At 36.9% G+C, this 15,183-nt stretch overlaps 1 pseudogene; it reads right to left on the minus strand.

Annotated features, from left to right (window-relative positions):
• Positions 1-1,841: 1,841 nt before the first annotated feature.
• LOC117020501 (dymeclin-like) lies at positions 1,842-3,825 on the minus strand (annotated as a pseudogene).
• Between the last annotated feature and the right edge of the window lie 11,358 nt (positions 3,826-15,183).

A 15,183-nucleotide genomic window follows, 5' to 3' on the forward strand; every position in this document is an offset into this window, starting at 1 on the left:
GAAACTACGGAGAGGCATGGAAGTCTCCCACAAAAGTTTTAGAGGAAGTGTGGCCCTGTTGACACCTTGATTTCAGACTTCTACCATCCAGAATTATGAGACAATAAATTTCTGCTGTTTTAATCTACCCAGTCTGTGGAATTTTGTAACAATAGCCCTAGGGGACTCTAAAATGCCTGCTAAAGCCTTTACCACATTAAGAAAGTATGACCCAGGAAAATCCAGTGAAGATGGTGGAGTAGGTAAATGTTGTGATTACCTCCTCTCATGACCATACAAAATTACAACTAAACGACAGAATAACCATCATTGAGAATTGCCTGAAGGCTAGCTGATCTGAAGCCCTAAAACTAAGGACATACAGAAGAAGCCACCTGGAGACTTGTAGGAGAAGTGGTGACATGGAATGGGCTGGTCCAGGATTTCAGTGCCAGGGAAAGAAGTCCCCATAACTTCCGGCTGTGAAAACCAGTGAAGACTGTGGCTGAGTGAGATGAAGGGCAGTCGCATTCTCAGGCTCTTCTCTTAAAGGGCCTGTGGATGAACTTACTCATGGACAGAGTCACTCTCTCTGAGTTCTAGTGCTGGGGCAGAAGCTGGAAAGGTGGCAGGGACATATGGGAAGAAACTGAGTTGTCTGGCTACAGGCTGAGGGCTGGAGGGGCAGCTTTCTCTCGGACAGAGTTGCTGGTGGAAACCATTGTTTCTTTGTTGAGCCCTCCCACTTGCTGGTGTGCAGGTGCAGGCAGCCACTATATCTGAGTCTCCATCAACCTGGCTAACACTGTTCATTCACCCTGATTCCTTGAGAACAAGCCCCACCCAACTTTCAAGATCGAATCAGTGATTTTAAAGATAAGCTAGTGGAAAACAGCCTAACAGAGAAACAAAAAGAAAAAAGAATCCAGAAAAATGAAGGTAGTTTATGGGGCCTTTGGGACAACATCAAGTGTACCGACATTTGCATCATACGGGCACCGGAAGGAGAATAGAGAGAGCAAGGAATTAAAAACCTATTTGAAGAAATAATGACAGAAAATTTCCTTAACCTAGAGAAGGAAATAGACATACAATCCCAGGAAGTACAGAGAATCCCAAACAAGATGAACCCAAAGAGGCCCAAACCAAGACATATCATAATTAAAAGGCCAAAGTTTAAAGACAGAAAAAGAATATGAAAAGCAGCAAGAGAAAAGCAGTTAGGTACCTACAAGGGAGCTCCCATAAAGCTATCAGCTGATTTCTCAGCAGCAACTTTGCAGGCCAGAAGTGATTGGCACAAAATATTCAAAGTGATGAAAAGCAAGGACCTACAACCGAGATTATTCTACCCAGCAAAGCTATCATTTAGAATCGAAGGACAGATAAAGAGCTTCCCAAAGAAGAAAAAGCTAAAGGAGTTCAAACCATTATTACAAGGAATCGTAGAGGGACTTCTTTAAGGTGGAAAAAAAAATCAAAATTATGAATAATAAAATGGCGATAACTACATATCTATCAAAAATTACTTTCAATGTAAATGGATTAAATGTTCCAATCAAAAGATAGGGTAGATGAATGGATAAGAAAACAATATCTGCCCCCCCCTTTTGGAATACCAGGACTTATATTTATTATTGCTGTATATCTTTCCCACTTTTTGCACTGCAATTTAAGCTGAGTGAGCTATTGCCAATGGGCACCACTTCTCCAAATCCAAGTGTGAAAGGGAAACAGATCTGTATGATTCTCTTTAATAGAAGATACACCAGACAATCTGTTTGCTTTTGTTCCCCAGAAAAAAAGTAATTAGGAGGGCTGCATGACTGGAGGGGGATCAGGGTGGGAGATGGCACCCACCCTCAGTTGGAATCCACTGTGAACAGCTGTATGTCCTGTGGTTTCCAATACAGGCCTACAGCTGAGATGTAGACCAGAGACCAGACATACAGGATGAAAAACTCTGGTTGCTTATCTTCCACATGTTTGAATTTTAGTTCTGAAATTTCTTCAGCCTGTCGTAGGGCAGTGCAACAATTCCTTTCTAAGACCTGTTCTACTGACAGTTCAGCTCTAGTTCATAGCAACCTTGAGCTAAAGAAGGTAATCACCAGATCAATATTTTGTATTATATCCTAAAATGGAGGATGAGTTTGAAATAGTTCAAAGATATCTCATTTGTAAAGCCGTGCATATACCAAGTTTGGATTGTGGTGAAGAGAATTTGTCAGGCAGGAATTGAGGATCTTTAACATCATCGGAATCATTTCTTCAATGGCATTTAGGTCTTGTGCATAATCTGGTAGAGGAACATCGTTGGAACTTAGTGAACCTCTCAGGACTGTGTGGCTTGTTCCAGAAATTTGTTGTGTTTTTTAGACAGCAAGGAAAACAAACTGATGATCCTCTGGGCAGCATACTGGTGGAGAGAATGAAGCTGTGCTGACGTATTTGCTAGAGCGGCCAAACAATTTGTGTGAAGGTACTTGTCTCTTGTCCTTGTCATGTTGTATTGAATGGTTCTTATTATGACCAATGAGACTCCCCAGTGAAATTTCAGTTAAAACCCATTCTGAATACCAAGTAATATTTTTTAATATCACTTGGTGAATGGATCTATTGGAGCCATCCTCTTCTGTAAGGATTAACAATATTATAAGGGCCATATACACATGGTGTAAATTTCTTTCTTCAACATAATACAGAATCTCTAGAATTGATAAGACAAGATTTTCCACATTTGTGAGAGCCAACATATATATTCTAATATTATTATTTCAATGGAGCAATGTATACAAGAGGAGAGTTGCTTGATCAGATGTCTGCTGTTCACATAGAGCTAGGTAAAAACTGTTAAAATTAATCTGGAAAGCCTGTGGAATTGACGAGGGGCAAGGACTTTTTTCGGTGTCTTCTTAAAGGATGTAATAGCCTGTCGGTAGGGGTTTGGTGTGTCTGCAGCATCTGTCAGGTTGGCCAGCACCAGCAGAAGCAGGAGACTCTGGTTGGTCAAAGGGGAAGAAAGTTCTGTAGCAGCAGCCGCTTTGCTGCCAACACTGCCCAGTGTGAAGACAGTCCAGAGTCTGGTTGCTACATCTGATGCCAGTCTATATAGTGATCCTCCCCTATCTGATGCTAAGGAAAACATGTGTTCCTGGAGGAGGTGGCTTTTCTTGTCTGATAAAGTTATATAATAAGGTTTTCACAAGTTTGCTGGTGTATGGAAGATATCAGCCTCACATCAAATACTTGTGACTGATGCTCTATCGCAAAACTTCCTTGTGGAAGAGTTGGCAGGAAAGGAAAACAACCATTGTTCATATAGCTTCTGCTGATGTTTCATATGTAATATCTAACAGTGAAATATCAGAGATTAACTACATAAACAGAGAGTAATTCTTCCAAAAGATCTTCTGAGTCACAACTGTAACTGCCAGGAGATTTATCTTCATAAGTAAAATGAAGTTGTAATTCCTCCTTAGACATCCTACCAATGAACACTTTCAGCAAACAGCAAATAATAAACAAAGCATTGTGTGTCTGCCAAATGAAGATGTGGTTCTGACATTCTGCTGAAAGTTTTAGTTCTTTGTTTCTAGAAAGGAAGACCTTAATTAATGCACCAAGGTTTCCTGTTTGAGGATTGTTTTCAACTAAAGACCTGCAGACTGAAATAGTTGCCTCCTCTAAGAGCTTCAACTCAGTACTGCTGGTTGGTGCAGGAAAAGAAAATGAAAGAAGCTGATTCCAGAATGGGTCATTCTCAGAGACAGATTCTGTGCCTTCTATCTTTTTTAAGTATTCATTTTTAGGTAGATCACCAATTCTGCTGCTGTTTGATCCCATCTTCTAATCTGGTAGAATACTTGCCCTTAAACCTTCATTTCCACATGACATCACGTCTCAGCCCACCGGGAGATCTGCTTGGAGCTCACCAACAGACCAGTGAGTGGCAGATGGGGAACAGAAGAAGCCGCGGTCACTGCTGCTGCTGGGGTGGTGCACACCAGATCAGGCCTCCACGAAGAAAACAAGACCCTACATATGCTGTCTACAAGAGACTCACTTCAGATTAAAAGACACACACAGACTGAAAGTAAAGGGATGGGAAAAAGATATTTCATGAAAATTAAAAAAAAAAATCTAGAGTAGCAATACTTATACGTGACAAAATAGACTTTAAAACAAAGGCTATAACAAGCGACAAAGAAAGACCTAGTAATCCTACCTCTGGGTATTTAGCTGAAGAAACTCAAAATGCTACTTCAAAGAGACTTGCTCATCCATATGTTCATTACAGCATTGTTTATAATTGCCAAGTTGCAGAGATTGCCTGGGTGTTTGTCAATGCATGAATGAATAAAGGGGAGGTAGTACATATATATATATACACACTGGAATATTGCTCAGCCATGGAAGCGAATGGGTTCTTTGCTTATATGTGGAATCTAAAGAACAAAATAAGCAAACAAACAAAACAGAAACTAATTAACAGGTACAGAGAACATTTTGATGGTTGCCAGACAGGAGGGGGTTGAAGATGGGTGAAAAAGGGGAAGGGATTAAGAAGTACAAGTTGGTTGTTACAAAGCAGTCATGGGGGTGTAGGGTATAGAATAAGGAATATAGTTAATAATATTGTAATAACTACAGAGGGTTCCAAAACAATGTATACACATTTTAAGAAAGGAAAAAACTATTAAAATTGTAATACTCAATATATACTGATAACGAAAGATGAAAACAAGTCATGTTTGACTTCTGCAATTAGAAGAGGTGCTCAAAGTGGTTACCATCAGTGTCCAGACACTTCTGATTATGGCGAACTACTGCGTGAGCAAAGTTGAAGTGTCCACTTGTATACAGTTTTTTTTGTCACCCCCAATATACAAAGTCTGACAATTAAGTTCATGAACTCATCCTAGAAAAAGAGCTACATAACTCATTGCTGAATATCACTATGGTCACCTTCGAAGTACTCCCCTTGGGAAGCTATTCACTGATGCCAGCATCTAGTCCACCCTTCAAAGCAATTTTGGAACTCTTTTTCTGAAATGGACATGAAAGCTGTCCTTGTATTACACTTGATGTCCTGAATGTCATCAAAATCTCTTCCATTCAATATTTCCTTAATCTTCAGGTAAAGAAAGAAGTTATTGGGGGCCAGATCAGGTGAGTAGGGAGGGTGTTCCAATACTGTTATTTGTTTATTGGCTAAAAACTCCCTCACAGACAGTGCTGTGTGAGCTGGTGCATTGTCGTGACACAAGAGCCATGAATTGTTGGTGAAAAGTTCAGGTTGTCTAACTTTTTCACACAGCCTTTTCAGCACTTCCAAACAGTAAACTTGGTTAACTGTTTTTCAGGTTGGTACAAATTCATAATTGAATAATCCCTCTGACTTCAAAAAAGGTTAGCAACATCGTTGCAATAAATTCACATACTTAATTGTAAGACTATATATATATATATATATATATATATATATATATATAATTACAGTTGACATTCAATATTATCCTACTTCACCTTCAGATGTATAGTGTATTGGTCAGGCATCTACACAGTCTATGAAGTGTTCACTCTGATAAGTCCAGTGCCCATCTGGCACCATATAGAATCTTTTAATAGAAACGTTAAAAGAAAAGAAAGTCTGACCCACTTACATCTCGCTTTATGTGGTCTGAAGGTATTTATGCAGGGGGTCAATCACACTACAGAGTTTGGATCACTGCTAACTGAAAAGTGGAAGGTGGCAGGTTTATCTCCTGGAAATGCTTCCCTCCTCCTAGCCAATCCTTCCAGCTTGAAAAGGGTGTGACCCTGATTAACAGTTTAATACATAAACAGTTTAATAAATTAACAGTTTAATAGTTTATTAAGGGATCTATTTAAGTTTCTTTCACTTGATTAGCGCTGACTTTGGCTCACAAAATGCTAGATCTTTTCCTAGTTATTTACACATTATCTAGAAACTGCTACTTCCTTCCAATTTTTAATAATTCCATTTGCTTAAGAATAATTTTCAAACACCAACATTTTTGCTAACACATTGAACAATATTTCTCAAAGTTTGTTCTATGTATTGTCAAGAGGTACAATTTAATGAAAGACCTCTGAGGCCAGATACATTTAGAAAATGGTGAATTAGACAAAGCTAAGCATGTTTTGCCCTCTCTTTCTTTCTTATATGTTTTCTCATAGTCTTTATTATGTTGCTATCTGTAGGGGACCTCTAAGGTATAGGATAGATGGGGAGAGATTTACAGTGTCTCTCAAAGTTATTTACATACTTTTAATTTTGAAGGAACATTCTGAGGGCCAGTGTCATCCAAAGTATACTTTGAGAAATGCTGGCTGAATCATGGGATTTTTAGAGCTGGAATATAGTTGAGATGATTTATTATCCTAATCTTGAGACTTTAAGTCATCTAAAGTCACACACACAATTAATGGTAGACCTGAAACTTAAAACTCAGGTTTTCTGAAGACCAACATAGTTACTGTCAATCATTTTGTACAACTTACATTTAAAAATAGAGCTTTTAATATCACGTACTTTTATTGTGTCAAAGCAAAGGAATTAAGCCTATAGTTTTCACATTTAAAGTAAATATAAAACTGATGCTCTGTCTTTCTTTCTGTTATCTGAATAACACCCCCTAAAATTGTTAGCATTTTCTTTTTGATCAGAACTATGCCTGCTTTTCATGAGAGTAAAGTGTTGCCATTAGCTTTTGGCATTATCTGTCAATGCAGAAGGCAATTCAGAAACAGATGGGGACCAGAAGGTCTATGGATGGCTGTGAGGAGAGTGGAGGAGTGGGAGACAAAGAAAGAGCCTTCCAAATGAATGATGTAGGAACAGCTGAGTCAAACCTGAGCTTCATTAAAGTTTCCCTTTTGTGTCCTGAAATTTAGAAACATTAGCATTCTGCACTACCCCTCGGGGTTTCTCCTTGCCTTTTCACAGACTTGGGAGGCAGTGGCAAGCAGCCTTGCTCCATTGTCAGTCCCAGTGAGGCCCTCACACTCTGTGTGCCTGCCAGCAAGTTGATAACTCCAAGAAGCTGATCTCATCCCAGGCACTTGGGAAAGTGTGTGTGTCCTAGGACTGGGAAAATCTTTGTCAGAGGAGTCTTTTGGGAAATATCAAAGATAACCATAGCAGTCTTCTCAAATCATTTCCCTTCAATATTATTTTCCTGACCCACTGTAGGAAAACTCACAAAACTTAATTAAATAGACCTTTGGAGATACGTGAATCTAGTCCACAGTCTCAAAGCATCAGTTCATGGGCCATTTGAAGGACTGTGGATGAGCTTCAAAGAGTCTGAGAATCCCTGCAATGGTATGAAAAATTTTGTGACTAAGCCAGCCCATTTTTTCTTGGAAAAGAATCCATAGTTTTCATCAGATTCTCAAATGAGTTGGTATCCCCCCAAATTTTAAGAATCATTGAGTTAGCCTAACTTTCCTAGCTTACAGAGTTGAGGAAACTGAGTCCTTGAGAAGCTGAATGACTTTAATAATAAAATTCTACATTTTTGAATGGAGGTTAGGCCTGTAGTACTCTTTAAATCCAACTCAAATTAATCATGTAGCATTAAATGAGCAACTTAAAACAAAACGAAGCCTTTCTCCATATTTGGGCATTCATTTGGAAGAGAATCTGGGTTCCATATGGGGCTGTTTATTCCCAGATGAGGGTCTTAATAATTATTTATAAGATATTCAGAAATGAGAAGACAGAGTTACTTCCTCTGCTATGTTATTGCACATATTTTTTTTGTTCACTCCTCTGCTCAGCATCTTCTTTTTCTAACTTAAAAATAATCATAATGAAGTAGTCTCATTATGTAGGGTAGTCTCATTTTGTGTGGTGCTTGGCTTCTGTATCAGTCAGAATGCAGCTCGGAAACAGTATAATCGCTAGGATTTTTAGCGGAGGGAATTAATAAAAGGAATTGGTTACATAGGTGAAGAAAGAACTCAGCCCCCAATTGGTAGGAGAGGCAATCCAGAGAATAGCAACAGCAACATTCTTCTCCCTCTATTGTAGCAGAGGGAGAAGTAGTGTTTTCAGATCCTAAAATTTGGGGCTTTGTGGAAGGATCTAGAACCCTCAGGAGGTCTGTCTAGTGGGAGCTGGAACCACAGAGGAGACATAGCTATTGTCACCAAAAACAGAGAGAGAACGAGAGAAATACTTGACCTTCATTACTCCAGCTCTCTAGTCTTCTGCCATTTCCTCCCACTGGCCACACGTACCTGGAAAGCAGAGAGCAAGAGACCTTGGGAACTGTAGTTCCCTGAAATACAGAACACAGTAGGAGACGGGGTAGGATGGACACATCCAAAAACAGCAGTCATCTGGCCTAGGTTCTAAAGCTAACAGGAAGAGCTAGGTTGTGAAGAGTCAAAAGCCCTTAGGAAAATGCCGCTTTGGAGACAAGCTCACATCCCTATGAAGTTTAGTTCTGCCACTTTTACCTCTGGTGTTGAAACAGAAAATTCTTTTCCTGATTGATCAGTAGATGCCATATTTGGTTTTGCTCTGGGGTCATTTTCTATGAAAAATATGAATATTTCAAGGCTAAAATTGTTCATCTCACTGATATGCTCATACCTTGAGAGTTTGCCAGAAATTAAGAAGAACTGGAGTAAAAGCAGTTTCACACCTTCCATTTCACACTCACTTAGAAATCTCTCTCTCTCTCTCTCTCTCTCTCTCTCTCTCTCTCTCTCTCTCTCTCTCCCTCTCCCTCTCTTCCCTCTCCCCCCCAAGATATGCAATATATAATAGAATAGGTGGAAGAATTACCTACCCTATATAATTGCTATCATCCTTGTCCTTTTCATTCTTTCTCTTTTTCCAGAGACCATATGTTTGAAACTCATGTAAGTTAAATGCTGCTATAATGCTGCTCGATTCCATTGAACTCTACTATATACTAAGTGAGTATTCTGCTGAGGTACAGAAATAAAAAAATTGTGAGACATGGTTCCTGAATTTAATGGGCTTGTTTGGAGTCAGTAGAGTTAATGCAGACTATTGAAAAAGAATTCAAGAAGAGACAATTGTACAAGAAACTAGTTTATTTTGCATGGTAGACTATTTTTCTTCGCAGGAAATATTTTTAAGAAATTCATAATTTAAGGTGTGTTGATTCCCTCAGAACAGGCCTAGTGACATGACACATCAAGGAACCAAATACTACATACAAAGCAATGTCCAGTAAAGACTGATAATTTTGATGACTCCTTGCCCACATAAAAATTATTCTAAAAGAATGGTATGTCACCCATGATGTTTTCCTCATCTGTCTTGTGAATTAATTGGTAACATAATGTATTAAGGGAGTGACAGGATGTTACTTGGACAAAGTCAGGAAGAATCAGCCAGGAGCCTTCCCTTGGTTGACTTAAAGAAGAAAGAATCTTGATTACTGGTCTAGTGGGCACTCTTCATTATTAACCAGTTACTATTAACTAGTCACTGATTATTATTTAATGTGGTGTGCATTCAATAATGCAGTAATATAATTTCTCATTGACCATAACCACAGGCATTCTAGGTAGATATTTCCCCCATTTTCAGGTGAGAAAATCAAGGCTCAAAGGGATTAAATAATTTGCCAAGAGCCATGCAATTTTTTGTAGCAAATCAGGACTCAAATCCTATTCTTCTGACTGTAATGACCTTGTTCCATGAGATAACATGATTTTATAAAATCTACTGGTAAATTGACAAAATTTGATAATATACATGATTTTATAAAAAGTGATAAAATATTTTTGTCACATTCACCTGATTTCTTATAATAAAAATGGCTGATGTGACTTTCAGCTATTAATTATTAAAATGGGAACATAGGGAAAATATGTGATCCTTTATAAATCTTTTAATAAAAATTTTAAAAGTATTTGGAAAAATCATGCCCACAGGACAAACAGAATGTAAGTTTATCAGAGGACAGATTTGACCATGTGTTAATCACACAAAAATCTCAGTGATATCCATAAAGTGAAAATAATACATGTTATATTCTGGACACATCAAAGAAAATAAAACTAATAAGAAAGATAAATAAACCAACCTGTACATTTGGAAGTTTAAAAATAATCTCTTAAAGCCTTTTGTACTAAAGAGTTAAATAAAAATTAAAATTAAAAATTAAAATTAGAAATAAATAAAAATTAGGCCACTTAATACCACAAAAAACCTGTAAGACACTGCCTGAATAACACTAAATATTTCAGTCTTAAAGAAATTTATTAGGAAATAAATATTTTTATGATTTTCAGATGAGGAAAACTTATGAATACCAGAAAACTAAAGTTTGAGAAAAAAATATTGACAGATTTAATTACGTAAAATTTTATAACTTTAATACGGAAAATGATACCAAAATCAATGTTGAGAAACAATTGACAGAGATTCAAATTTGTATATTTACATATAAAACAAAGGCTTAATACACACAAAATATAAATATGCCATACTTAATCAATAAAGAAAAAAGTTATCAATGTAATAGAAAAATGGGTGAAAGATATGAATAGGCAATTCAGATGAAACACAAATGTCCAAAAAAGCTTTTAAAATATGTACATTAAAAGAAAATGAAGTGATATTATTTGCCCATAAAATTGGCAAACATTTTAAAGCTTGACATACTGGTAGAGGGTAAGTGTATGGAAAAACATATAGTCTCATAGACTGTAGGATGGTGAGTAAATTCATATGGCATCTTTGGTGGGCAAATTGGCAGTACTAATTTATATTAAAACTATGCATGTCCTTGAAACCAGTAATTTAAATTCTATAAATTTATTCTACAGTGTTTGTACAAGGATGTTCATTTTAACATTTGTAATTGAAACAAACAATATAAGAAATCCCTCATATGTGCGTAAATTTAAAAATTGTTAAGTAAATATGATGTATCTATATTATAAAATGCCCTTTTAGAAAGAATATATAGCTCTATATATACTGAAATAAAGATGACTATTAAGATAGAAAGGTAGTTACAGAACGATGGTATAATATGATTTTATCTGGTTTTATATATACCATGTTTCCTTGAAAATAAGACCTAGCTGGACCATCAGCTCTAATGAGTCTTTTGGAGCAAAAATTAATATAAGACCCAATATTTATTATATTAGTATATTATATTATATTATATAGACCCGGTCTTATAGTAAAATAAGACTGGTCTTATATTAATTTTTGCTTCAAAAGATGCGTTAGAGCTGATGGTCCAGCTAGGTCTTATTTTTGGGGAAATACGGTGTATATATATATATATATATATATATCCAACTTCTAAACATTTTTCTCTTCTAAATACGTATCTGCAACTGCAATGCAGTGTTGTCTGCCAGATACAGGAAAAACTTATGTCTTAGTTATTGTATAGGCAAGAGCCAGGCTATGCACAGCTGTCATCACTTTTTTAATGGTTATCACGTCAGTATAATTATGCCATTGTTGCCTCCACACATGGTTGAGTTTTAAATCTGGATCCTTGTCACATAAAACATATTCAAAAAAGATTATATCATAATGTAGCAGTAAAACAAAAAGTTGTTTCTGTGAAAGAATGAGTGTTATTCTGTACACAATGCAACGCAATTGCCAATTACACAAGAAATTGCCAAGTATCTCAGAATATATCATTGAATTTTCAAAGCTAGAAGAGATTGTTACGCTTTTGTTTTTCAAATGTATTATGAGAGCTTATTGCACAGGTAAGTAACATTTCCCTACCCAAAACTTGTCTGGCTTTCAGGAAATGTCATTTAACTTCACTTGATGAAGTTAATTGAAAGTGAAAGTCAATTGAATTGAAAGTCAATTGAAGGCAAAGAAAACCAAATCAGAAATGAAGATCTTGATCTTCAATATGCTTTGAGATTCTATTGTCAGATGTTATAAAGTCAAAATTGTCATCTTGGGTAATAAAGAGCAGAGGTCACCCATGCTGCTATGCACATCTGTGATGGTTCAGAAGCGATTCAGAAGAATCATTAGACTTTGTTAATGAAGAAGCCTGAGACTCAAGCTTTAATTGTAACCTGATCGACCTTGTGACTGTGATTGCTGGAGAAGATGGTTTTAACCAACAATCAAGTAAACTGTTGGAACCACTTCAAGGTGCGTAAGCTATAGCTTTAAACCCCAAATCTCAGGTTAGTATACCCCTTATCAATACTTTAGCCTGTTCCAAGCTTATAGTTTGTTCTCTTTGGTTTCAGGTTTATATATAAAATTTTGAAATCTTGTGATATATGAAAAATTTCCTTCTAGGTCAAACTTTGTCCTTTCCTTCCTGGACATGATGATATGTTACCCTACTTATGGGTCTCATGGCAACAAGCGATAGTGGGGGTGGGTCTTTATGAAAATGGACACCCCCCATAAGACATCTGCCCTAGGTGAGGCATTATGTGAGCTTCAAGAAAGAGATGGCTAGTCTTCTTAGACATGGGAGGCCAAGCTGCTTCCACTATCAAGGACAGAGTATCCCTGCTTAGATGTTAAATACTCAAGTAGGGGAGTGGTGAGAGCTAAAGCTGACTCAGTGTTGTGTAATAAAATAATTGACTATCACAGGTGATAGAGTACAGTTTCCAGATGAATTATATTTCAAAAGTCACAATGCTGCATATACTTTATACCATCTTTCTGAGAAAGAAGCAAGTTGTGGAAAACCAAACCAAAACCAACAAAAAACTTTGATCGTAGGGTCATTGTTAAGATGGTAAGTGCAGCGATATCCACTGAGCCTTGTCCCATTCAGTCTCAGGACTGCTTCAGTTGCTAGAATGTTATCTTTAGAATATGTAGTTCAACCAGAAATGCTCATAAAGACCAGGTTCAAATACAAAAAAGGGCTAACTTACATAAATTTCCTGTGCTTTATTCATTTGCACAAGCTTTAAAACTTTCACTTTCTGTTAAACCCACTTATCTCAGCAGTTATTGACAATAGAAACATCCCTGAATTTTTTTTCTTATTTCCTACATTCTTCATGAATCTTCCCCAAACCTGTATCCCTCCTATGTCTATCCCAGCTGAAACGTTAGTAGATAGATAGCATATAAACAAGAACTGCTTTTGGATATTTCCATTTTTCTTTCCATTTCCTCTTTCCCAGGCAAAAAGAAAAAAAAAAATTATGGCTTCTTGCCTTTTATTGGAGTATAATTCTCCCTTGTGTACATTTCAAATTCAGCTGCATTCTAACAGCCTAACAATTACTTGCATTCTTTTCGTCTTCATTTTTTTTTTTTAAATTCATTTAAAAACAATTCACCTACTTTACAGATTCATAATTTTTGGACAAGGAAAAGACCTACCACTATATCATCTGGTTTGATTCTCCCACTTAGTGCCAGAGCAGTCCCCACAATTCATTTGCCAGTGATAATCTTAGTTCATTTAAAAAGTTTCAAACACTAGTATTTATAATATTCCCTTGGGTTATGATACACCGGGTAAGAGGCTTCATTTAGGAACATTTTCTTCTTTTCCCATTATAGATGTAGTTAACCCCCACAAGAAAATTTAAGAACAGACATACATGAGTAATATTTTGACTTGGTTCCTATTTTAAGAATTTTCGTATTCTAGGACTTTAAATTGAATAAACTATCATCTATAAATTATCTTAAAATTAGATGTTTTCTGCTTTATATGCAGCTACCCTGCTTTCCCCTCTTTCTTTGCTTTTTTCCTTATAGTTTTATTTTAACATCTTTAGAACTGTGGTAGGTGCTAAAATGTCAAATATTATTAGTTTTCACTTATTTTCATGAAAATTGCCCCACAAGATAAAGTTAAATCAGGGAGATGACAGCCTTGATTTTTAAATCTTTCTCTATAGAGTGTTGGCTCTTCCCAAATTATCCTAAGCCTCTCCTTCAAGATACAGTTTGGTTCTTGTGTCCTTTGTGAAGTTTTGCCTTGCTTATTAGACCTTATTAATCGCTCTCTTGCCTGTATCTCTTACATTACTCCTAACTTAGGCAGTATGTGTTCTTATTTACAATTTCTATGCATGCTTGTGCTATAAAGTGGAATGTAACCTACTGGAATTTAGGGACTTTGTCTTGTCCACTCCTGTCAGTCAATGAGCCATATAGTAAATCAACCCAATAAATGTGCTGGGTTGGGTAGGTGGATTAATTTTTAAATTCTGTTTTCTTCTTACAATTTGGTCATTTTTTATGACTGGCTTAAAAAAAAAAAACTTGAGTAATCTAATTGTTAACTAATTTAATGCACTTAGATTTATTATTTATTTATTTTTCATCTTTGTGATGCCATTTATTAAAATGAAAGAAAAAGAATATAGTAAAAAGAGATTTACCATTTGAAAACTACATTTTCTTCCTCAGCACTGGATGACACTGAGGTGAAAGTAGCTTTCATGGTCCTTGATTTCCCTTTGTAAAGGAAAGCATTATGGGACTTAAGCAGTGAGCGTTAGCGGGTTCCTACTCAAACCCATCTCCAAGAAAATGGGAGAGAGAATCTGAGATAAAAGTTCTGTTCAAGGTAAAAAGATTACAATCCAAATATTTTGTTGCAGCAAACTGTTATGCCAAGTTTTCCTTCACTGAATGATTACTAAAAATGAATGATAAGAGGTTCCTGCCGAATCTCCCATCCACTTCCAGTCATCACGGTGGAGACATCGGAATAGGAACTGCCAGTGGGGGTTTATGGGCCATAGGATTCCACAGGGATAAAGGAGATGAGCTGGTTGGGAGCAGTAGCTTAAAGAGAGCTGATCCAGAAGGACTTGTGAGCCTTCAGAGGTGCAGACTCAAGAAGCATATCTGGGTGCCTCTGGCTGAATTTAGGTGAGCCCTGGACATATATGGTTGCTTTTATAAAGATGAAGTTGGGAAAACAGTCCCTCCCTGTTGTTTGTATGGCTGTTTGGATGGTGGTAGGAAGCCTGAGGGCAAAGATGGTGTCTGGGCACATTTAGTTCTTTAAGAGGTCAAGCTTTATTCCAGTGCCACATGCTGAACCACACGTACCAATTACATGATTGGTATTACCAGAGTTGCTACTAACTAGTCTTCATCTCCAATCTTGGCCTGACTTTTGTGTTCCCTTGCACTTCACTTCCTGTTGCTATTTTTCTTGTCTTGGATTAGTTCCTCAAGCTTGCAATTTC

Source organism: Rhinolophus ferrumequinum, chromosome 3, assembly GCF_004115265.2.
Source record: "Rhinolophus ferrumequinum isolate MPI-CBG mRhiFer1 chromosome 3, mRhiFer1_v1.p, whole genome shotgun sequence".
In the NCBI taxonomy this organism is placed as follows: domain Eukaryota; kingdom Metazoa; phylum Chordata; class Mammalia; order Chiroptera; family Rhinolophidae; genus Rhinolophus; species Rhinolophus ferrumequinum.